Source organism: Eurosta solidaginis, chromosome 3 (assembly GCF_040869045.1).
Source record: "Eurosta solidaginis isolate ZX-2024a chromosome 3, ASM4086904v1, whole genome shotgun sequence".
Classification (NCBI taxonomy): Eukaryota; Metazoa; Arthropoda; class Insecta; order Diptera; family Tephritidae; genus Eurosta; species Eurosta solidaginis.
Genome location: NC_090321.1, coordinates 176,146,479 through 176,172,598, shown reverse-complemented (window position 1 = coordinate 176,172,598; position 26,120 = coordinate 176,146,479). Strand labels below are relative to the sequence as shown.

Sequence of the window (26,120 nt, the reverse complement as noted above, 5' to 3'; positions counted from 1 at the left end):
TGTTTGTATGCAAACTAGTCCCTCAATTTTTGAGATATCTTGATAAAATTTGGTGAGCAGGTGTATTTGGGTGTCCGATTAAACATTTGTCGGAACCGACCGGATCGGACCACTATAGCATATATCCTCCATACAACCGATTTTTCAGAAAAAGAGGATTTTTGTAATATCTTACCCAATTTAACAGATTGAAGCTTCAAACTTCACCATATACTTTCGTATATTGCACACATTGTTGCCTGAAAAAATTTATGAGATCGGTCGTATATATAGTATATATCCCCCACAACCGATTGTTCAGATAAGGAACTTTTCGTAATTACTGCCCTATTTTAAGAGCTAGAGGCTTCAAATTTCAGCGAATGCTTACGTATATAGCATATATTGTTGTCTGAAAAAATCATAAAGATCGGTGGTATATATAGTATATATATGGTGGTATATATAGTATATATATATATATTTTCGCAATTTTAGCCCCATTTTAAAAGCTAGAAGCTTCAAATTTCACCGAATATTTACTTATATAGCATATATTGTTGTCTGAAAAAATCATAGAGATCGGTTGTATATATAGTATATATCTCATACAACCGATTGTTCAGATAAGAAACTTTTCGCAATTTCTACCCCATTTTAACAGCTATAAGCTTCAAATTTCACTGATTGCTTACGTATATAGCATATATTGATGTCTGAAAAAATCATTGAGATCGGTGGTATAAATAGTATATATCTCATACAACCGATTGTTCAGATAAGAAACTTTGCGCAATTTCTGCCCCGTTTTAACAGTTAGAAGCTTCAAATTTCACAAAATGCTTTCGTATATTTATTTATTTATTTATTTATTTATTTATTTATTTCTTATTTAAAGTCGACAACAAACTATGGTCGACTGCATAATATAAAAGATATATAAATATACAACTCAAAAGATAAAATTTAAGATATATCGAGCTTTCAACAATGTTATATTACAAACAAAGAAATATTAATGAACAATAATATTTAATTTCAGAATATAATAATAATAAGAAATATGAGCAGAAATAAGATCTTATGCCGAAATCTTATACTGGCGGAATGCATCAGATTCCGATCAGCATGATTTCGGAATGCAGTGGATTCCAATCTCCCTGTTGGAATGCAACAAGATTCCAATCAGCATGTCATGGGAATCCGGCACTGCTAAGAGTAGTGTAATGAGGATACGCCATCACAAGGCATAAAAAAGTAACATGACCTGTGTTGTTGGAATGCACCGGATTCCAATCAGCTCGATGTCTGACCCATAAGATTATACTGCCGGAATGCATACGATTCCGGTCAGTGACTCATGAAAAAGCATGTTTTTTACGTTGTTGGCATATATTGTTGTCTGAAAAAATCATAGAGATCGGTGGTATATATATTATATACTTCATATAAACTGTCATATTGACCCCTTTTTTACGGCTAGAAGCTTCAAGATTCATCAAATTTCATCAAATAGTTACGTTTACGTCATATATTTTTGAAATACGTGATTCGTAGCCATAGTTTTTACATGCAGACCACAAAAAACGTGAAGCATTGCATCCTCACACAGATTACCTACCTATTTTTTATTTTATATTTATCTTAAAAATCGTTTAGATATGTTCAAATTTCACCAAATGCTTACGTGTATAGCATATATTGTTGTCTGAGAAAATCATAGATACCGGTGGTATATATAGTATATATCCCATACAACCGATTGTTCAGATAAGAAACTTTGCGCAATTTCTTCCCCATTTTAACAGTTATAAGCTTCAAATTTCACCGATTGCTTACGTATATAGTATGTATTGTTGTGTCAAAAAATCATAGAGATCGGTGATATATATAATATATATATGATGGTATATATAGTATATATATAGTATATATATATTTTTTTTACGATTTCGACCCCATTTTAACAGCTAGAAGCTTTAAATTTCACCAACTGCTTACGTGTATAGCATATATTGATGTCTGAAAAAATCATTGAGATCGGTGGTACACATAGTATATATCTCATACTACCGATTGTTCAGATAAGAAACTTTGCGCAATTTCTGCCCCGTTTTAACAGTTAGAAGCTTCAAATTTCACAAAATGCTTACGTATATAGCATATATTGTTGTCTGAAAAAATCATAGAGATCGGTCGTATATATATTATATACTTCATATAAACTGTCATTTTGACCCCTTTTTTACGGCTAGAATCTTCAAAATTCATCAAATTTCATCAAATAGTTACGTTTTCGTCATATATTTTTGAAATACGTGATTCGTAGTCATAGTTTTTACACGCAGACCACAAAAAACCTGAAACTTTGCATCCTCACACAAAGTACCTACCTGTTTTTTATTTTATATTTATCTTAAAAATCGTTAAGGTATGTAGATCTGTTCACTATATATTTCTTATCTTATACATCCGATTATTCGGAGATTACGAACGGGATAAGATTATTGTTCAGCCCCATTCATGAAAGGTATGAAGTCTTCGGCACAGCCGAAGACAGTCCCGTTCTTACTTGTTTTATTTAAGGACTCTCATAATCAATACGAGGATGTTTTAAATTTTTTTTTTGAGGAGTGTTCCATATTATCTTCTAAAATTGATTGGGCTACAAAAATTGCATACTCGAAAATATTAATAAAACTAAATAAAAAATTTAATTGGCGGCCACCGTGGTGTGGAGGTAGCGTGCTCCGCCTAATACACCGAGGATCATGGGTTCACGCCCCTGGAAACAACATTAAATTTTAGAAACAAGTTTTTTCAATTAGAAGAACGTTTTTCAAAGCGGAATCGCCGCTTACTTTCAATTACAAAGCTCACGGAAGTTGTTTCTTTAATTATGGAAAAAACCAAAAAGAAAAAAAAAAAAAAAAAAATTTAATTGAGCCAATTTGATAAAAATTGCCTCTGCTATATTCGTGTTCGCTGCTATTGTATACAGAATTCGATTGTGAATGTAAAAAAAAGTTATAGATCGAGAGATTATTATGTATAAGGCCCGGTTTTTCAGTAGTTGATTAAGCTAAGCTTAAACTAAATTTGCTTAAGCTCTAGTCAAATTTAAACTCCAGTTAAACTACTGAGCTGTTTTTCAGTGACAGTTTAAGGCCGACTTTGGGGTAGGCTTTTTTGTACGGCAACATTGGTTTTTTTTATTATCTAAATAATTTGTTGATACGGCAGCAGTTGGATTTTGTTTACCCAACAAACATGGAATTAAATTTCTCCAGTTAAATATATATCTAGTTACGGAGGTGATATCTAACAACATTATTTATTTATTCTTAAACCAAATAGTTCTCGAGTTGATATCCAACTTCGTTCTCCAATCACTATCCAACCTTTGGGAAATTTTGTAAAATTTAGAGTTTTCGAGTTGAGCTCATTAATATTTTCCAATTATTATCCAACTATCGAGAGGTTTTGAGAAATGTACAGTTCTCAAATGAATATTCAATACATTTCTCCAGTTGATATCCTACATTGAATATCGAGTTGAGATGAAGTTGGAAAAACTCTCCAAGGTGATACCACCAAAACTAACAACTGTTTATTGTAAGAAATAAACATCTGGTTGATAGCAGTAATGAAGCATAATTAATCAAAAATAAATTATATATATTGTTCGGCCGTTTTTTGGTAATAAAACAAAAATTTATTGCTTTTTCATACCTACGCGTTTCGACGCGACAGCGTCATCCTCAGGGTATTCTGTTTCATTAACAAGCAACAATCACACAGCTGATTTCACCAACGCTAAAATATTGGACATAGAGTGGAAAGAAAAATGACGACTAACACTGGAAACCTTACGTATATAACAAAAGCTGAGAAACGTCATAAACTTCAAAGAAGATAGAAAAAACACAAATAGTGCATATACTGTGGTGATAAAGTAAAATTAATAAACTTGACAATCAAAAGGGAAAAGAACTGTGATATATTTTTAAATTAATGTTTAATGTACTGGTGTCAGAAATGTTATATGTATTAATGTTTTTGTGATGTTACAAAATCATGTAGGCTCATTCCATTTCAAGACACCCGGTCCGCGCAGGACATTATTTTTGATTTCGATGAAATTTTAATATGTTGTTCTTTGGTCAAAACACGTGTTTTTTTTTTTTTTGCCTCAAAAAATTTTTTTTCGCATTTATCGGCAATTGAGTTCCATAAAATGCAATCGGTATTTTATTCACCAATTTTTTCAACTGTCAATAACTTTGTCAAAAATTAACCGGTTCTAATGATTTTTTCTTTGAAATGTTCGTTATTACTTTTGCTTTTATATAAATTTATAACCAGTAGCATATAGTTTATATAGAAAAAGTTTAAACAAAAAACAATAACCGTTATTTGAAATATTATTTAAAAAAAACAAGTAAGGAAGGCTAAGTTCGGGTGTAACCGAACATTACATACTCAGTTGAGAGCTGTGGAGACAAAGTAAGGGAAAATCACCATGTTGTAAAAAAACCTAGGGTAACCCTGGAATGTGTTTGTAGGACATGTGTATCAAATGGAAGGTATTAAAGAGTATTTTAAGAGGAAGTGGGCCATAGTTCTATAGATGGACGCCATTTGGGGATATCGCCATAAAGGTGGACCAGGCCTGACTCTAGAATTTGTTTGTACGATATGGCTATCAAATTAAAGGTGTTAATGAGTATTTTAAAAGGGCGTGGGCCTTAGTTCTATAGGTGGACGCCTTTTCGAAATATCGCCATAAAGGTGGACCAGGGGTGACTCTAGAATTTGTTTGTACGATATGGGTATCAAATGAAAGGTGTTAATGATTTTTTTAAAAGGGCGTGGGCCTTAGTTCTATAGGTGGACGCCTTTTCGAGATATCGCCAGAAAGGTGGACCAGGGGCGACTCTAGAATTTGTTTGTACGATATGGGTATCAAATGAAAGGTGTTAATGAGTATTTTAAAAGGGCGTGGGCCTTAGTTCTATAGGTGGACGCCTTTTCGAGATATCGCCATAAAGGTGGACCAGGGGTGACTCTAGAATTTGTTTGTACGATATGGGTATCAAATGAAAGGCGTTAATGAGTATTTTAAAAGGGCGTGGGGCTTAGTTCTATAGGTGGACGCCTTTTCGAGATATCGCCATAAAGGTGGACCAGGGGTGACTCTAGAATTTGTTTGTACGATATGGGTATCAAATGAAAGGTGTTAATGAGTATTTTAAAAGGGCGTGGGGCTTAGTTCTATAGGTGGACGCCTTTTCGAGATATCGCCATAAAGGTGGACCAGGGGTGACTCTAGAATTTGTTTGTACGATATGGGTATCAAATGAAAGGTGTTAATGAGTATTTTAAAAGGGAGTGGGCCTTAGTTCTATAGGTGGATGCCTTTTCGAGATATCGCCATAAAGGTGGGCCAGGGGTGACTCTAGCATTTTTTTGTACGATATGGGTATCAAATGAAAGGTGTTAATGAGTATTTTAAAAATGAGTGGGCCTTAGTTCTATATGTGGACGCCTTTTCGAGATATCGAGATGGACCAGGGGTGACTCTAGAATTTGTTTGTACGATATGAGTATCAAATGAAAGGTGTTAATGAGTATTTTAAAAGGGCGTGGGCCTTAGTTCTATGGGTGGACGCCTTTTCGGGATATCGCCATAAACGTGGACCAGGGGTGACTCTAGAATGCGTTTGTACAATATGGGTATCAAATGAAAGGTGTTAATGAGTATTTTAAAAGGGCGTGGGCCTTAGTTCTATAGGTGGACGCCTTTTCGAGATATCGCCATAAAGGTGGACCAGGGGTGACTCTAGAATTTGTTTGTACGATATGGGTATCAAATGAAAGGTGTTAATGAGTATTTTAAAAGGGCGTGGGCCTTAGTTCTATAGGTGGACGCCTTTTCGATATATCGCCATAAAGATGGACCAGGGGTGACTCTAGAATTTGTTTGTACGATATGAGTATCAAATGAAAGGTGTTTATGAGTATTTTAAAAGGGCGTGGGCCTTAGTTCTATAGGTGGACGCCTTTTCGAGATATCGCCATTAAGGTGGACCAGGGGTGACTCTAGAATTTGTTTATACTATATGGGTATCAAATGAAAGGTGTTAATGAGTATTTTAAAAGGGCGTGGCCTTAGTTCTATAGGTAGACGCCTTTTCGAGATATCGCCATAAAGGTGGACCAGGGGTGACTCTAGAATTTGTTTGTACAATATGGGTATCAAACGAAAGGTGTTAATAAGTGTTTTAAAAGGGAGTGGGCCTTAGTTCTATGGGTGGACGCCTTTTCGGGATATCGCCATAAACGTGGACCAGGGGTGACTCTAGAATGCGTTTGTACAATATGGGTATCAAATGAAAGGTGTTAATGAGTATTTTAAAAGGGTGTGGGCCTTAGTTCTATAGGTGGACGCCTTTTCGAGATATCGCCATAAAGGTGGACCAGGGGTGACTCTAGAATTTGTTTGTACGATATGGGTATCAAATGAAAGGTGTTAATGAGTATTTTAAAAGGGCGTGGGCCTTAGTTCTATAGGTGGACGCCATTTCGAGATATCGCCATAAAGGTGGACCAGGGGTGACTCTAGAATTTGTTTGTACAATATGGGTATCAAACGAAAGGTGTTAATAAGTGTTTTAAAAGGGAGTGGGCCTTAGTTCTATGGGTGGCCGCCTTTTCGGGATATCGCCATAAACGTGGACCAGGGGTGACTCTAGAATGCGTTTGTACAATATGGGTATCAAATGAAAGGTGTTAATGAGTATTTTAAAAGGGCGTGGGCCTTATTTCTATAGGTGGACGCCTTTTCGAGATATCGCCATAAAGGTGGACCAGGGGTGACTCTAGAATTTGTTTGTACGATATGGGTATCAAATGAAAGGTGTTAATGAGTATTTTAAAAGGGCGTGGGCCTTAGTTCTATAGGTGGACGCCTCTTCGAGATATCGCCATAAAGGTGGACCAGGGGTGCCTCTAGAATGTGTTTGTACTATATGGGTATCAAATTAAAGGTATTAATGAGGGTTTTATCGCCCTTAGTTGTATATGTGACGGCGTTTTCGAGATATCGACCAAAATGTGGACCAGGGGGATCCAGAACATCATCTGTCGGGTACCGCTAATTTATTTATATATGTAATACCACGAGCAGTATTCCTTCTAACATTCCAAGGTCTTTTGATTTCGCCCTGCAAAACTTTTTCATTTTCTTCTACTTAATATGGTAGGTGCCACACCCATTTTACCAAGTTTTTTTCTAAAGTTATATTTTGCGTCAATAGACCAATACAATTACCATGTTTCATCCCTTTTTTCTTATTTTGCATATAATTATGGCATTTTTTTCATTTTTCGTAATTTTCGATATCCAAAAAGTGGGCGTGGTCATAGTCGGATTTCGGCCATTTTTTACACCAATACAAAGTGAGTTCAGATAAGTACGTGAACTGAGTTTAGTAAAGATATATCGATTTTTGCTCAAGTTATCGTGTTAACGGCAGAGCGGAAGGACAGACGGTCGACTGTGTATAAAAACTGGGCGTGGCTTCAACCGATTTCGCCCTTTTTCACAGAAAACAGTTATCGTCCTAGATTCTAAGCCTCCACCAAATTTCACAAGGATTGGTAAATGTTTGTTCGACTTATGGCATTAAAAGTATCCTAGACAAATTAAATGAAATAGGGCGGAGCCACGCCCATTTTGAAATTTTCTTTTATTTTTGCATTTTGTTGCACCATATCATAACTGGAGTTGAATGTTGAAATAATTTACTTATATACTGTAAAGATATTAACTTTTCTTTTAAAATTTGATTTAAAAAAAAATTTTTTTTTAAAAAGTGGGCGTGTTCGTTCTCCGATTTTGCTAATTTTTATTAAGCAGACATATAGTAATAAGAGTAACGTTCCTGCCAAATTTCATCATGATATCTTCAACGACTGCCAAATTACAGCTTGCAAAACTTCTAAATTACCTTCTTTTAAAAGTGGGCTGTGCCACGCCCATTGTCCAAAATTTTACTAGTTTTCTATTCTGCGTCATAATTTCAAGTCACCTACCGAGTTTCATCGCTTAATCCGTATTTGGTAATGAATTATCGCACTTTTTCGATTTTTCGAAATTTTCGATATCGAAAAAGTGGGCGTGGTTATTGTCCGATATCGTTCATTTTAAATAGCGATCTGAGATGAGTGCCCAGGAACCAACATACCAAATTTCATCAAGATACCTCAAAATTTACTCAAGTTATCGTGTTAACGGACAGACGGACGGACGGACGGATGGACATGGCTCAATCGAATTTTTTTTCGATACTGATGATTTTGATATATGGAAGTCTATATCTATCTCGATTCCTTTATACCTGTACAACGAACCGTTATCCAATCAAAGTTAATATACTCTGTGAGCTCTGCTCAACTGAGTATAAAAAGTCATACATTTTTACTAAATACTAAACAAATATTTTTGTTTTAACTACATGCAGTTGGTTATAAATTTATATAAAATTAAAAGTAATAGCGAACATTTTGAAGAAAAAATCATTAGAATCGGTTAATTTTTGACAAAGTTATTGTATGCTGTAATGCATTTCATCAATAAATGGGGGAAAAAATGTTTAATATTTAAAAATTCATATCTCGAAAACAATAAGTTTTCGCTAATAGGCATTTAGCCAAGTTGAAATATAAACTGTTCAATCAATATAGAAAAAGTTTAAACAACAAAAGAGTAACCTTTTTGAGAAATTGATTTTTGAAAAAAGTCATAAATTTTTACGAAATACTAAACAAAAAATTGTTTAAACTATATGCTATTGTTTATAAAGTTATATAAAAGTAAATGTAATAACGAACATTACAAAGAAAAAATCATGAGAATCGGTAAATTTTTGATAAAGTTATTGACAGTTGACAAAATAGGTGAATAAAATACCGATTGCATTTTATGGAATTCAATTGCCGACAAATCGGAAAAAAAAATTTTTTGTGGCAAAAAAACACGTGTTTCATTATCTTGACCAAAGAACAACATATTAAAATTTCATCGAAATCAAAAATCATGTCCTGCGCGGACTGGGTGTCTAGAAATGGAATGAGCCTGTACAAAGTAAGGAGAAACTTACGGATTAGCTATATATTTTTGCAAATACCATTACATGGTGAGTCAACACGCAATGAAAAAATATTATATTGAGAGAAAATTATTAAGTGTGTTTATAACTAATCGTTATTTTCATGTTTATTGTTAATAAAAGCAGAATACTCATTAACACCTTTCATTTGATACCCATATCGTACAAGCACATTCTAGAGTCACCCCTGGTCCACCTTTATGGCGATATCTCTAAAAGACGTCCACCTATAGAACTAAGGCCCACTCCCTTTTAAAACACTCTTTAATAACTTTGATTTGATAGCCATGTCATACAAATACATTCCAGGGTTACCCTAGGTTCATTTTCCTTCATGGTGATTTTCCCTTATTTTGTCTCCAAAGCTCTCAGCTGAGTATGTAATGTTCGGTTACACCCGAACTTAGCCTTCCTTACTTTTTTGTTTTAAAAAAATCTCTCGTTTGCTGAGTACTCTATGACTCTCGCATTGAGCCACTGTTTCGAAACAACTCTTGAGATTTTAGAAGTATGCCTAGTTATCAACATTAGCTCTAAACGTACTCAAGCCCAAATGCTTGTTGGGTATATTCGATGCAATTTCGAAAGAACGCAAATAAGTGATAGGTTAACTAGTGTTTAACCCTGCCAGATCGGCAGCTTAAGCTCAGCTTAAACTTCAGTTAAAGTAAACTGAAAAACTGCAGAATAAGGTTAAGCGTAGTATACACTGAGTTGAACTTGTACTGAAAACCCGGGCCTAAGTGTGAAGTACCTATAAACTTAAAGATAGCAAGCATCCTTGCTCGTCTGTTTTCACCGTTAGTCTCTTTCTATCACCCGTTTAAGATGACGGCATGTCAAAACGCGTGTGCTGTCAAATGTTTGGCAAATAACATAATACCTACACTTTGTCATTATACAAAACTTGCGAAAATTCGCGAAGCCATTGTAGTAAAAAATCTCCAGTTCTAGATATCCAATCACATAAACGATTTCCATCACATTAAAAAGTTCGATTATTGTCTTAACCGCCTGAGATATTTGTAGATTTATGCGAAAAACAGATTTATGCACAACTTCAAGTCAGATCGTGATACAGTGGAAAATATATCGATAAGGGACCAAATTTAATGTTCTTGGACCTATCATAAAAATGAAATGATAATACTATGTTTGGTCCGAATTTGGTCTGAAAAATTATTCAAGATCAGGCGCATATATGTATAGTATATATCCTATACAACTGATTGTGCAGACACTAAAAATTGTTGATTATTAATTGTTCATCTCCACTTCCATTATACCTAGCTACATTTAGCGCATCGCTACTGTAAATGCTGCGTATTTTCCCACAGTCGGAGGCTGTTACTCGGGGAACAATTGCATATGGAGACAAATTTTGATGAAGATAACTTAAGGCACCAAAACCTGGTGATAACTGTTTTACGTACGGCTTTCTAGTTGAAGCGCCTGCTGCCTATCACCCCGAGTAGCTCATGGCTTTCAGCACCGTCAAAGCTTCATGACGGCATGTATCAACTGCATTAGAGCAAACAAAGATCTGAATATGGGACTAGATATAAACCACGATAATATGGATAGATTGTGCCCTGTATATCAGCAGAAGCTGAATGTTAGGAAAAAACATATGGGATACTAGCAACAAACCAAATATAATGTGACTATATCACGGAAAACTAAAGCGTATACTACGTACATACTAAGGAAGGCTGTATCCTGCAGTGCATGTATCTTAATATTAATAGTATTGTATCAAATAAAGTAGAACTAGAACGTCTTATCGAAGTAAAACAACCAGCCTTAGTAGTGTGCTCCGAAACTTGTACAACAGATAATATAATGGACTCCGAGTTAAATATTTCTACATATAAATTAATCCGTTGTGATTCACACAGTAGGCACACGGGTGGTGTGTTATTTTATATACATGAACAAGTAGAATTCAACGTTGTATGCAATAAGTCTTTCGACATGAACATATGGTGTATTATTATAAAAATTAAAAAAATGCGCTCTAAAGTGGAAATTTGGAGTAATCTATCACTCACCTAGTAGCAGCGATGCAGATTTTGTTAAATATTTAAATGAGATCGTCACAGAGCACCTTAAAGATTCGGATAATAATCTAATTATTGGGACTTTAATATAAACATGAATATACCATCCACGTACTCTAACCAGCTTACAAGTGTGTTTGCACAAATGGCCATGGTACAAAAAATTGATTTTAATACGAGAGTAACGGAGCACTCAGCTACAAATATTGACCTACTATTTGCCAATAGTGACCAGATCAAAATTGAATGTGCCAGCGAATATAAGATATCTGATCATGAGACAATCTGCTTTCAAATGCCTACTTCAAAATATTGCAGAATGAGAAAATATGCTAATGCCGTCTGTTGGGAGAACTACAGCGCGGAGAACCTGATAAATCTGCTGTGGATATGTGATATAAGTTCTATATCTAATATAGTGTTAGAAAATAGGGTTCAGGCTTTGAATGATATCTTGTCTGAAGCCATGACATACGAGAAGAGGATCAATATACAATTGCGAAATAAGTGGTACGACCGTGAACTAACAGTACTACATAAAAGAAAATTTGAATTATATAAAACTGCGATTAGCACAGGTCATTGTGATGATTATAATGCCGTTAAAAAAATATATAAAAAACTATAATACTTAAAAAGAAAAATACATGGAAGATCAAGTGATTATTAATAAAGGAAATATGAAATCCATGTGGAAATGTTTGAAAGATGCTGTGGAACTTGCAGACAATAAAGAGCATATTAAAAAAATAGTATTTAGCGGTGAATGTCTAGAAAATAGCAATGATATAGCTAATGTCTTGAATTGTTACTTTGTTCAGAGCATAATCCAAATCAATGATAGTATTGAAACAATTGAACTTGTTGATGAAAGTGAAACAAACAACTCGGTAGCAACATTTGAGCTCACCAGTATCGAGTTAGAAGATATAATGAACATAACAACATCATTTAAAAACAAATATGGCGGTAAAACCTATTGTCAGAGGGTGTTATCAAGGACTCTATGGTGTACATTGCACACTTATATAAGGACATTATAAACGAATCGTTTGATAGTGGCATTGTTCCCAGCTGCTGGAAGATATCCACAATAATACCAGTGGCAAAAGTAAAAAATACAATGAAACCTGACGAGCTGCGTCCGATTAATACGCTACCTATTGATGAAAAAATTATGGAAACAGTGGTGAAAAAGCAACTAGTAGCATACCTAGACGATCATAATATAATCATACCAGAGCAATCAGGCTTCAGGAAAGGCCACTCCTGCGAAACAGCATTGAACATGGTAATTGCAGAGTGGAAAGAGGCTGTTGCTGATAAAAAGGTAGTAGTATCTTGCTTCTTATACTTAAAGAGGGCGTTTGAAACAATCGATCGAAATGAATTGCTGAAGTTAATGGATAAAATTGGGATCAAGGGAAAAGCTTTGGAATGGTTTCGTAGTTACCTGAGTAACAGAAAGCAGAGGACGGTAATTGGAGACGCAGTTTCATTGGTTGTTGATGATAACATTGGGCTGCCATAAGGCTCAGTACTTGCTCCGATATTGTTTATAATTTACATCAATGATATAAAAACTTGCTTGAGAAATTGTAAAAATAAGTTTTTTTGCGGATGATGCATTAGTTAGCATTAGTGACAAAAATGTAGATTGCGCTGTCATGAAAATACAAGAAGACTTAAATAATTTATTTAAGTGGCTGTGCAGTAGAAAGCTAAAACTTAATATTGATAAAACTAAGTATATGATATTTAACAAGAACCACAATGACTTAATCCAATCTAGTCTGAAAATAAAAACCAATGCAATTGAAAGAGTAGATCAAATGAAGGTGTAATAATTGATGAGAAACTAAGTTTCACAGAACATGTGAATCATTTAGAGAAGAAAATTGCACAGAAAAAAGGATTTATGTATCGAACATGTAAGCATATTAGCCAACATCACAAAATATTAGTATATAGATCAATTGTAGAACCACATTTTATTTACTGCCCATCAATACTACTAGTAACAAATGATACGTTAATTAATAAGCTCCAAATACAGCAAAAAAAAGCAATGCGTTTGATACTAAAATAACTATAATAAAATAATAATAATACTAAAATAAACTAAATCATATAGAACATCAAAAAGTAGTATGCTTCCTATGTTAAATTGGCTTAGTATTAAACAATTAATCTGTTATTACTCTTTGAAGTTTATACATTACATAACACAGGGAATGTTACCAAATTATCTGAGTGATAGGATACAGTACAATCATGAGATCCATAACTATGGAATTAGGAGTAGCAGAAATTTAAGACTGCCCAAAGTAAGAACCGAATTCGCAAAAAAGACCTTAGAATACGTAGGCTATAAAACGTATAATGAACTACCAACAGAGATAAAAGACTGTGAAAACGTTGTTAAGTTTAAAGAAAAACTATTTCTATATAGTAAAAATTTAAATATGTAATACTAGTTAAACAATGAATTTACTCATTTCTTGTTAATGAAATAGTTTTAAGAAACAATTATGAATTTTGTAAATTGTATTATACAAAGAATTAGGTTTTTTGGCCGTAATAAATAAAATAATAATAATAACAGTTGACCACTGGGTACGCTTGCTTTATGCACGAGCTAGCTCGCTTCCCACTGCAGCCGGTTCTTTGTACCGGAGCGACTCGGGATTTTTCCCCCGAAAATGCATAGAAGGCATTTTATGCATATCTCGTCCAAAAAAACCAGCGACTACCTCAAAGAAAACATCGAGCAATTGGCTACGAGTAGCAGAGTGACATATCTTATTTTAATTTATCCTCTTTGCTCCGATTTAAGTAAAAGCAACAATTTCAGTCCGGTTCAGTTCGATGAAATTCGACACCTGATTGATGATATATTATTTTTCTCCTGATGTGGGAAACTTTATTGATTGACTTTTTAAGGAAGTTGTAATTTTGATCACGTCTGATTGTGAAGACGACCGAACCAGAAAGAGAAGCGAAAGTCGAGAAGATTCTTAAGGTAATCAAAATGACACAAGTCATGATCGGGATGCGTTCGCAATGCAATTTCACTCGCCCGATGAAAATTTATTTTAAGGTGGACAGGGTGACCATAACAATTGTAACACACGAAAAAAACTCCCTATACTCAAAGTTATTTGACGTAAGTGTACGTAATTGCTTGAAGACACCTTATCAGTTTTAAGTATGTATTTGTTCCAGACAGAAATAATTTATTTCAAAGCACATTGGTTTCATAAATTTTGAATTTATGATAATAAATTCAGCAAAAAAGGTATAGGCAATTTCGTTAAATAAATACATATATAAATATTTAGCAGGATTTTATAAAAAATCATGTATGTATATTTTTTGCTGCAGTTCTAAAACCCCCCTATTATATTTAAAGCACCATAGAAATCATTTTTATACTCAGCGTGATTTGCACACAGAGTATATTAATTTTGATTGGATAACGGTTGGTTGTACGGTAGACTGGGTCGATTTATTAACCTATATCGCGCCATCGATTTTTCGATAGGATTTGGGCTCAGGAAAAAAAGTTCCACTACGCATACCGAAAAAAATAATTTTTGAGCCTGCAAAATTTCAACGATTTTTTATGCATTTTTACATTTTCAAGGCTCCAAATCATTTTTTATGTATTTTTTTTCGTGTCAATTGGCAAATGCAAAATTGGTAAATTCAGTTTTTTGAAAAAAAAAAAAAAAATCTTTTATGGAGATTTAGAAGAATTTTGGTCGAAAAATCGATTTTTTTTTTGCAGGCTCAAAAATTATTTTTTTGGGTATGCGTAGTGGAACTTTTTTTCCTGAGCCCAAATCCTATCGAAAAATAGACGGCGCGATATAGGTTAACATTCGTCCACACAAATCGACCCAGGTTATTGTACAGGTATAAAGGAATTGAGGTAGATATAGACTTCAAAATCATCAGTATCGAAATAAAAATTTGATTGGACCATTTCCGTCCCTCCGTCCGTCCGTTAACACGATAACTTGCGTAAATATTGAGATATCTTCACCAAATTTGGCACACGAGCTTATCTGGACCCAGAATAGATTGGTATTGAAAACGAGCGAAATCGGATGATGACCGCGCCAACTTTTTATATATACATATATAACATTTTGAAAAACACAAAAAACCTGATTATTTAGTAAATAATACACATAGAATGTTGAAATTTGACATGTGAACTTATATTGAGACTCTTGATAAAAATTTGAAAACAATTTTTAAATGGGCTTGGCACCGCCCACTTGTGATAAAATCAATTTTAAAAATATTATTAATCATAAATAAAAAATCTTTAAACCTATCGTAACAAAATTCGATAGAGAGGTTGCTTTTACTATAAGGAATGCTTTGAAGAAAAATTAACGAAATCGGTTAAGGACCACGCCCACTTTTATATAAAAGATTTCTAAAAGGGTAGTGGACGAATAAAATAAGCTATATCTTTGCAAAAAAGCGGAAAAACTTAAAATTTAAAAAAATGGGCTTGGCACCACCCCGTTTATGACTAAGCAATTTTCTATATTTCGGGAGCCATAACTCGAAGAAATATTAACGGATCATAATAAAATTGGGTACAGAAATGTTCCCTGTAGCAGGAAATATTTCTAGAAAAAATGGACCAGATCGGTTAAAGACCACGCCTACTTTTATATAAAAGATTTTTAAAAGGGTCGTAGACTAGAATAATAAGCTATAACTAGCGAAAAATAATTTTGAATCAATGATATTTCACTTATCAAGTTTTATTGTAAGAGGATATGGGGAGACATTTTTTTTTTAAACGGGCGGTGCCATGTTTTATGTAGAAAAGTAATTTATCTGAAGTGAAATGTACAATTGAAGCTCACGCTGAGTATATAATGTTCGGTTACACCCGAATTTAGACACCTTTACTTGTTTTTTTTTTATAAATTTGTGTTCACATTTGAATATAAAACCTTATTTGTAGGTATAGCACTAAACGACTATTTTACAAACGCTTCTTCGGTAAGCCAAACAAATGTCAGCTCATCAATAAAAGTAAACTTTGCCCAGTAGTCTCAGAAGCAACATTAATACTTCCGGAAGTACATATATACATAAATATGTACTCACTTGGCTCCCAAAATTAAACAACAACAACAAAATTTGTCGTCTAACATCCTTTAAATATTTGAGATGAATGACAGGTATTAGGACAGATTACATGAATTGGCTAATATGAAGTCGAAGACAATGGTGTGGTGTTGCGTTTTGTGTGAATTTGCCATCGATGTATATATGTACCCAGTAAGAAAGCTGTATATTTATAAACAAAAAATGTAAGGCGCGATAACTTCCGAAGACATTTTATGCCGAGCTTCGCTTCCAATTTGCGTCGTGCTACTCTTCATTCTTCCTACAAATTAGCGGGGTGGGTCCTACTTGTTTTATGCCGACTCCGAACGGCATCTGCAAGGCAGCTGAGTTTTCACTGAGAGCTTTTCATGGCAGAAATACTCTCGGGTTGCTTGCCAAATACTGCCGAGGGGATACTCCGCTTAGAAAAATTTTCTAATAATTGAAAAAACTTGTTTCTAAAATTTTTATGTTGCTTTGCCCGGGGCGTAAATCCAGGATCTTCGGTGTGGATGGCGGAGTACGCTACCATCACACCACGGCGGCCGCCGTGTTACTGTCTATAAGCGAGAGTTTAATTTTTTTCGTAAAGCGAAATTAATATAAGTAGAACTTCGAAAAACGTTCTGCACAATTTTCATACAAAATCATTAGGGGATTTGAAGCGAGTAACAGACGCCGCCGTGATGTGGTGATAACGTGCTCTGCCTACCACACCAAAGATCCTATGTTCAAGCCCCGGACCAACTCACACCAAAAATTTAGAAATAATTTTTCTGTAGGTCCCGTCCCCCCAAATTAGCAGTGAAAATAAAATGGAGCACAACGCAAAGAGGAAGAGAAGCTAGGCCTAAAACCTCCTTTGAGGTAATCGCGCTAATTATTTATGTATTTATTTTAGTATAATTAAAACAGTAGGCAGATAAGCGAATCGCATATAAAGCAACAAAACAAAGTAAGCAAGTTAAGCTGGCTAAGCGGTTTGAGGTGAAATCGCTTAATCAACAGGATAGAATTAGAACCAAAAACAACAGAGTTATGTCACTTTTAAAAAGTAATTTCTTCATGTATTGAATATAAAATTAAAATGTATTTTTCTTCTCCTGTGAAATTCTAAATTTGTTGATTAGGGCCTTTGTGCATTAAGCTAACGATGCATATGTATCCGTCTTGAAACCTTTTATTTCCAAAGTTATCACCAAAGATCGAAAACTCAGGTCCGTAAACTGAAAAGAATTGTGAAAATCGATTGCCCCCTCCATCATCCTAGGTTTTATAGATTCGGATCATATCAGATTTATTAAATTTTTACCATATGCATTTTCCTAGTGGGAATTAACCCTTCACTCGTATGTGTAGATGTGTAGTGATTTATACGTGTGAGGTAGCTTTAAATCGATGGCCATTGACAAATTAAAGTTTGAAAGTAATTGGACAACAAATGGACAAGAATTTTATAATGAAATGTTGAAGAGGTAGGAGCGTGATTTGAGATTTCGACAGTTGTGTAAAATAATCTTGTTTTTGGATTTTGAATTTGTGTTATATTGGAAATGCTATATTTTGTATGTTTGTATGTATGTAATTGTGCACAAACAATTTAATTAATTTGCATGGGGTTTAGTTACAAAATGCTCTTGTTGCTGCCGAATGGAATAAGAGTGACAGCTACTTGAAAGGGGTGTATTTGGTCATTTAATATTGAAACACACACACTTACATATGTACATGTGTTTATGTAATACTAAAACTATCAAATTAACAACTTTGGTTGCCTTGCCTTGAATAAAGTAGACTATTCAAATTTACAGGTAAGCAGAGTAAACGAAATTTTCTGAGTGGCGGACAACTGGAGCAGCAATTTTTAGTTGATTTTTACTTGACATTTGACTTTCAGCGCTATAAAAGAAACAAACATAATACGTCAATGCTAAAACAAAACCACTTACAGAAAAGTGTCTTAAAATACAGTTAAAAATTTCATAGACTAACCTAAAATATGTTAACTTGTCCATTTTTTAAGCTCTGGCTACTGGGCATCTTAAATTCGCCTAAGCATCTCATCTTTTTTAATTTTTTCGTAATTGTTGCCTATTTGTGTTTGACATCATCCACTCAATGATGAGCAAGTCGATCTGTGGCACAATCACTACGTGCCCGTGACAACGAGAACAAAGCAGTTATAAAAAATATAAGCACTTTTTGCCATAATGAAATCATAGAAATTGTGTTAAGTTGTTAAAACGCAAAAAAGCTATAAAAAATTATATACAGTCACTGCAAGGAAAATGCGGAACAATCAACCTTTTAACAACCTCGCAATATTCACGTAACTCAAATGATCAGCTGGATTGCTTATGTGGAAAAAATTTTACTGAGATAAGTTGAGCTAACGTGAATACCCCAACCTTTTCGTCAATGCAAAAATTGTTGAAATAGCAAAAGTTTTTATAAAGTGGAATCGCTGGCCTGCGGCAAAATATCCGCTTTACGCTGCTCATGCCTACGGGCCTTTTAGTAATTTTAAGGCAAACGAGCGATCAGGGTATACATATACACTGCAAATGAACGTTTGTGGGATATCATTCCTCCCAGCAATCATCTGAGAGAAGATTCTCGACATGGGACAAGATTGTGTCCTGTAACCGCTTCAGTTAAACCTGGATAAGGGCCTCCGCAGTACGGATGCCAACGAGAGCGTATGATCTTACTGAAAGGTATACGATAAGCCGTTTGAGTTTTTGAGTGTGGCGTTTCCTCTGACGTTATTTGCCCACCTTTTAGCGGGTCTAGTTTCTCTATCGTAGCTGAAAGGCCGCCATCTACACTCAAATCATAAGGGATAGTTCTTGGAGTCCTTGAGGTAAGTGTCCGCTATTCCATAGGATTCCTTCGCCCTTTTTAATGGGTACCTCGTTCTCGATCTCTTTTTCATTTTGTGCTCTCCTGCGCCCTTGTCTCTATCTTCGCTTTCGTCTTTATTTTGCGTTTGATTTCGACTTTCCCTTTTTTCTTTATTTATTTCTTTTTTTTATTTATCCTTGTTTTCTATTTTCCCTCGTGCTGTTTTTGTCCTTTCACAGGCGAATCTAAAGATTATTTTCCTTCCGAATTCAGTACCAGGAGTTGTTATCCCAATAGCTGATTGCTTCCTCTTCATTATTTTCTATACAATGTCTTGTACAACAATATTTCAGTTAATCGAAATCAATGAACTTTCTTTGGACTTGACATTCGTCTACTATGCCATCACCTTGTACGGATTCGCCTTGTCTTTGCCTAAGAGAATAGTATTTAACGTTCTTATAATACAAGCAAGGTCCTCACACAGCCCCGACGCATATCTAACAGCATACAACTTATAGATTAGAAAAGCAAAAATCTTTAGGACTGTGAGGAAATAGAAGCTACTTCAGAGGCAGAAAGCCCTGGTCAAGGAGCAGATGGAAATGAAGTCATCGATAAAAGATGTAGAAAACACCTCGCTTGCAGCCAACTTCCAAAACGGGACCATAGTTATGACTGAGATAGTGACTTGAACTGACAAGTGAAAATAATGAGGTTACAATAGACCTACAGATCTGTCTATACATCAGGTATGGCTGATTTTGTATGATTACGTAAGAGTTTGAGCTAGTAGAGTATCCGATCCAAGTTGTGATGGAGGGACCCTAGGTAGGTCGAGATCTTGTTCGACATTAGATAGATTGAACACTGTTTCGGCGATCTTCCAAAAACGGGATTTTACGAAATAATTTACAATACCCTCTTGAATGTAGCTGGCGCCTCGCTGGATCCAACGATCCTCTAATTTGTCTGGGTACGGACTTGCGTCAATCAGTTATCAATTGGGGCGTCCTCCTTACTGGCAGCCTAGCAAATCTGTATTTTTTAACATTCCCCTTTAAATTGAACATTTGTTTTTTGGCGGTTAAGTGAGGTTCTGGCTTCATGAAGAGATTGATAGTTTATATTACACGAGATTAAAAAACTAGAGCTATCGGGGGGATTTGGTGCAGAGGTATATAGATGTCCCGACTCCCTCTTATTAAAAGATCTGCCAGCTTCGCTTAGCTATCAATGGCTGATCTCAAAGTTAGAAAATTTGGTGTAAAGCAGTTTTGCCTTCGTTCTTCCTCAGACGGTTATGATTTTGGTTCAAACAATTTTAAAAGTTTCCGACTTTTGTTTGAGTATACTTTTAATATATAAAAAGATTGTCTCTTTTTTTTTGAGCGACTGTGTCTTAATGAGAACTGAAACCCCCATAAAGAAGTCACTTGCTTAAATTGGTCTATAAAAAGTCTTAGTACAAGTAATTATTGTAAATAAATACAACAATTACGGTTGGGACTTTATAAACTGCTTATGTTGGTGCACACTTACTCCACTTTGCGCAGCATCTGCTTTATCGGCCTCTGTATAGCTCATGGCTTCGCCCTTCACCTATTGCCTAATAAGACATACACACATAAATAACTTTTTAAGCAACTCATTTACAGCTTGTTACCAAAATTGTTCACTTGAAATCGCCATCATATATTTTTTTTTACTTTACGATAGCTCTAACCATCTTTGTTTAGCTGAAATTAGCACATGCTTATTACTAAAAACTATGAGCGCATTAGCCAACAAGTTCTTGAATTTGAAAGATATGGCTTATAGGTGCAAGTTTGTTCAAGAGTTGAGTTTTGTTATATTTTAGTTTCAGCAAATAATAAAGAAGCTCTGAAATACTCAAAGTAACTGGATCTGTTTCTGGTTATATTCAACAACTTCGATTTAGTGTGAATCATGGCGAGTTGATACTTCACATCAATGGCAGTGCAGTATCCGTCTCGTGCTTATTGTATAGGTTTGCAGGTAAAATATGTTTGTTTCCTTCTCTTTATAGCACACTGCCGTTTGACACTGAGGGAAGTATCAAACCAGCGGGGAACGAACGTTTCACTGAACGAAGTTTCAAATAACCGGAGTTACTGTCATCGGGATCGAAGCACGTATCCAAAAGTTTTTGAAAAAAGGAATGGAATTTCATATATGGGTATTTAGTATAAAATGTATAGTGCATTATATGGGAATTATCCAAAATTTTACAAAGGTCGTGGAATGGGGTATCTAAAGACGCGTAGTTATATCATATCATAACATTAAGAAACCAAACACATAGGTAATGTTTTTCCACCAGAACAAAAGTTATCCGCGAGAAACAAAACTACGGCTACAACGCTGCCGCATAGCCTATACAAAAAAGGAGATAAACAAGTATTATGATCAGGTGATCGTAGTTGTGAACGAACAGCTGACACATATCTTACTTGGTAACCTTTACAATGGGCGCTTTAATCGAACACAATTTTTTTGACACGTTGCATACATAATTCCATCAATTGAGTGATGGAAAATTTGTTCTATGAAAGGCGTATGGAGCCAACTGCCAAATGTAATAATTTTTGCTAAATTGCAAGGCATTATGGATAAAACAAGTGTGATATCTTATCCGTCAACTGCCTGACAGGATGTTCAATATGGCTACTTTTTAGCGTTTTGACAGCGTGTTCAATATGGTGGCGCATAGGGCCGGCTATCATCAGCGGGTGATAGAAAGGGACACAAAATGAGACAGCGATAGTCAATTACAAATCAGGTGATCCATTCTATTTGTAATTTTGACGTTTATGCAGAAGTTATCACACTTGTCTTATCCGCAATGTTGCAAGGGAAGGACTTCTCAAATTTTTATCTACACTTTGCTACAAAAATAATAGAAAAAATGTTGTTCATAACCAACACTTTAAAATGTCAAAGAATTGTTAAATAAGCCGAACAAACACTTTGAGCGAATGTAGCGAACAAATTGATGCTCAGTAATTTGACGTAAATCCCAACCGTTGAGTGGATCAAAAATAATCAACGGTACGTTCAGAAAGTTATCAATCAACGATTGATCAACAGTCGTTCTCGCTGAAAGCGCACAATGTTTATCCAGCTAGACAGAGCTGACGGAAACGCCAACACATTACAGAATTGTTGACATCACTAATACACTAGCATAAATTTTTCCTTTTATTCATATGGAAAACCATGGTATGTATGTGTATGCATACACGTATACAGAATGTTTACATCAGGTTTGTCATATCGCTTCTAACAACAACCTCATAGAAACTTTGCTTTACGCTGTGATGTAAATTTCCATCAGCCATATCTGTCAGTTGATGCCTCAAATGACTGATAGCTGTCTAGCAGGGTATGCTTTTGACATTACCACTTTAGTAAACATAAAGAAGAGCGACAGCGGCGAACCTCACGTGTCTGACCACGTGACGCAATATTTTGGCTTGCGTCACACAAACACTACTAGCATAATCAATTTTTGACAGATGAATATAGCTGTCATCTGTTCAGATCTGACTCTTATTCAATGGAAGCTTTGCCACTGAGGCGTAGCTCGTGGCGTGCCGGGGATGCGTTAAATTGCTAAAGATAAAAAAGGGAACCTGAAACTTGGAAGGAGCGAGAGGAGCTTTAAATGCTGATTGACAGTTATACCAAAAAGTCACTTCTCTGAATATAATGAGCCTGACAATCCAATTTCTAACTACGGCAAATATCGCCCACTACCCGCCTATGACGAAATAAATATGTTAGGTGATAGCTGTCCCATCAGAGGAAACTCACTTGGACAGCATGAAGGTCCGTTGTGATACCACATAAATTAACGGTGACATAGCTATAGCTACTTAGAGAATCGTTGCGTAGCGATGATCTATTTTCTAATGAGACCGATCTCAAATCCTCCGGAGATCCAAGTGAGTCGCAACCGCGGTATAGGTGAGCCTAAGCGAACCCAATTACTTCTGCAGACCTCCTGCCATTCTTCGGGCCATCCTTGCTACCCTGCAAGGAGTGGTGTCCGCCTAACTGTTGTTGAGCTGACTCCAGGCCTATCTATGCAGCAGAAGACTACAGGTGGACAGCAGAATCTCGAAATATCTTCATTTGGTTCAATTGTACCGATGCGAGCTAAGAGATCCGTTTGACTGTTGCCCGGGATATCAGTATGGCCCGGGACCCAGATAATCTTATTCGTAAATTAGGTTCGGTGCAATCGCAAGCGAGGTCAGGCAGTCCTAGGTCACCCTCGATCGCAGAATAGTTGAACTCAAGGCCTTGATAGCTTCCTGGCTATCAGAGTAGATGTTAAATTCCCTAACCGTAGTAGCAAAGGATGGCAATTCATCCACCGCATCCTTAATCGCAGAAACTTCGGCTTGGAAGACGCTGCAGTGATCAGCCAATTTAAACTTGCGGCTTAAATTTAGCTCTTGACAAAAGACCCCACCCCAGCAACCTTTCCGTTGAACTTAGACCCATCCGTGAATAAGCTAACTGGTCGTCTGCCTCAGATGAGTCCTCTCCCCCATTCCTTTCTCGGAGAAACGACTTTTGTGAGGGTTGCACAGGGAGCAGTAATCGGCAGATAATAGTTTGTACTGTCAGTGATAAAGTCGAACGTGGTAGGAAGGATAGAGCGTCCCAAGTCAGACTAACGACCGGGCCACGGCCGCCTTTTCCGCAATGTCTACTTGGTGTATGTCAGCATGCCAATCAGTGCCGAGGTAGTTGTTGTTCTAAGACCGCCGCTGATCCCAACCTGCGTCGTCCGTTGTACGAAATAAGTAAGTATTACTTCAAACATTTTAAGGCGCGCGATGTCATACTTGCTTTCGCAGACAGAGCCTGCGAATTCCAAGGAGCATCACTCTTCCTCCTCATCGTGAGACTAATTAATCATGAACTATAAGTATTTCTTCCATACCAACGGTTACAAGTTTCATATCAAATGTTGCTCTTTTGAAAAAGGAGTTCGCCTCCCTCCCCCCCCCCCCCCCCCTCAACAGCACTGTAAACACGCCCACTTTTTCGATATCGAAATCTTCGAAAACCCTAAAAGGTGCCATAATTCATTACCAAAGACGGATAAAGCGGTGAAACTTGATTGGTGGGTTGACCTTATGACGAAGAATAGAAAATTAGTAAAATTTTCGACAATGGGCGTGGCACCGCCTACTTTTAAAAGAAGGTAATTTAAAAATTTTGCAAGCTGTAATTTGGCAGTCGTTGAAGACATCATGATGAAATTTGACTGGAACGTTACTCCTATTACTATATGTCTTCCTAATAAAAATTAGCAAAATCGGATGACGAACTTAAACTAAAAATTTTAAAAGTCAAATTTTAACAAAAAATTGAATATCTTTACAGTATATAAGTAAATTTTGTCAACATTCAACTCCAGTAATGATATGGTGCAACAAAATACAAAAATAAAAGAAAATATCAAAATGGGCGTGGCTTCGCTCTTTTTCATTTAATTTGTCTAGAATACTTTTAATGTCATAAGTCGAACAAACATTTACACATCCTTGTGAAATTTGGTAAGGGCATAGCATCTACGACGATAACTGACGATGGCGAAATCGGTTAAATCCACGCCCAGCTCGGCCATTAACACGATAACTTGATCAAAAATCGATATATCTTTACTAAACTTAGTTCACGTACTTATCTGAACTCACTTTATCTTGGTATTGAAAATGGGCGAAATCCGACTATGACCACGCCCACCTTTTGGATATCGAAAATTTCAAAAAGTGAAAAAAATGCCCTAATTCTATAACAAATACGAAAAAAGGAATGAAACATGGTGATTGAATTCGTTTTTTGCCGCAAAATACAACTTTAGAAAAAAACTTTGTAAAATGGGTGTGACACCTACCATATTAAGCAGAAGAAAATGAAAAAGTTCTGCAGGGCGAAATCAAACGCCCTTTGAATCATGGCAGGAATACTGTTCGTGGTATTACATATATAAATAAATTAGCGGTACCCGAAAGATGATGTTCTGGGTCACCCTGGTCTACAATTTGGCCGATATTTCCCAAACGTATGTGATATGGAATTATAAACCCTACGAAACCAACGCAGCTGAGCTCTCAGCTGAGTATGTAATGTTCGGTTACACCCGAGCTTAGCCTTCCTTACTTGTTACTTTTAGGAAGAGATGAAATCGAAAATTTCATGCAAAGTTCGCTCTAAAACTTATAGAAATTATTTTCGTGCCAAAATTTAAAATTTGAACAAGAGTCATCTCAAAATAGAAACCACAAGAGGGCAGGCCAAATTGTAGTATAAATTTACAAAACTCTGATTGGATATATGTACATATATCCACATTACGGCTCGACCAATCAGAAACAGCTTGTGCGCTATAAATAAATAACAGCTCTCTAATAATAAACCTCGTACATATAAACTTGCAAGTAATACAATTTACCTTCTGCATAGTTAGACATATTCGTATATTAATTATTCAAGTAGTTAACATAGCTAACAATTAATTACTTAATTAATAAACAAACGGCATAGTAATTTTGTTGATAAGTGGGTAAAAAAATTATTAGCTATACAAATTGGGCGCCATTTGATAAAGCTAAGGAATTTGCTTAACTGATTTATGATAAAAACTTGATTAGGTTTGTATACATCACAGTCAGATATTCTCAGCACGCTTAGTATATCAGCTTTATTGGCTTAATGGAAGATTAAACGGCATATACGAATTGTAATAGATATATGTACATATGTATGTATACTTCTATTGACATCAAAACGTTCAGGAAGAGTTGAGAAATCGATAAAGCAATGTGTGCAGAACATGTTATGTAAGGATAGGTTAGGTTTGGTTGAACTGACCGGTTCA

At 35.6% G+C, this 26,120-nt stretch overlaps 2 protein-coding genes across 5 annotated transcripts in view; one reads left to right on the top strand and one right to left on the bottom strand.

Moving 5' to 3' along the window:
* The window catches only part of LOC137244667 (uncharacterized), a 588,428-nt gene that overhangs the window by 261,805 nt on the left and 300,503 nt on the right, over positions 1 to 26,120 (bottom strand). The gene's annotated exons all lie outside the window — the stretch shown is intronic.
* Positions 1 to 26,120, top strand: part of Ntan1 (N-terminal amidohydrolase 1) — a 380,170-nt gene that overhangs the window by 200,067 nt on the left and 153,983 nt on the right. Inside the window, exon 1 of one of the 4 annotated variants that reach the window (XM_067773980.1) lies at positions 9,006 to 9,179. The exons of the other annotated variants lie outside the window; for them this stretch is intronic. The gene's annotated coding sequence lies outside the window, so the exon portion shown is untranslated. Of the gene's footprint in view, positions 1 to 9,005; positions 9,180 to 26,120 lie in introns of those variants that run through there. 4 annotated transcript variants of the gene reach the window in all.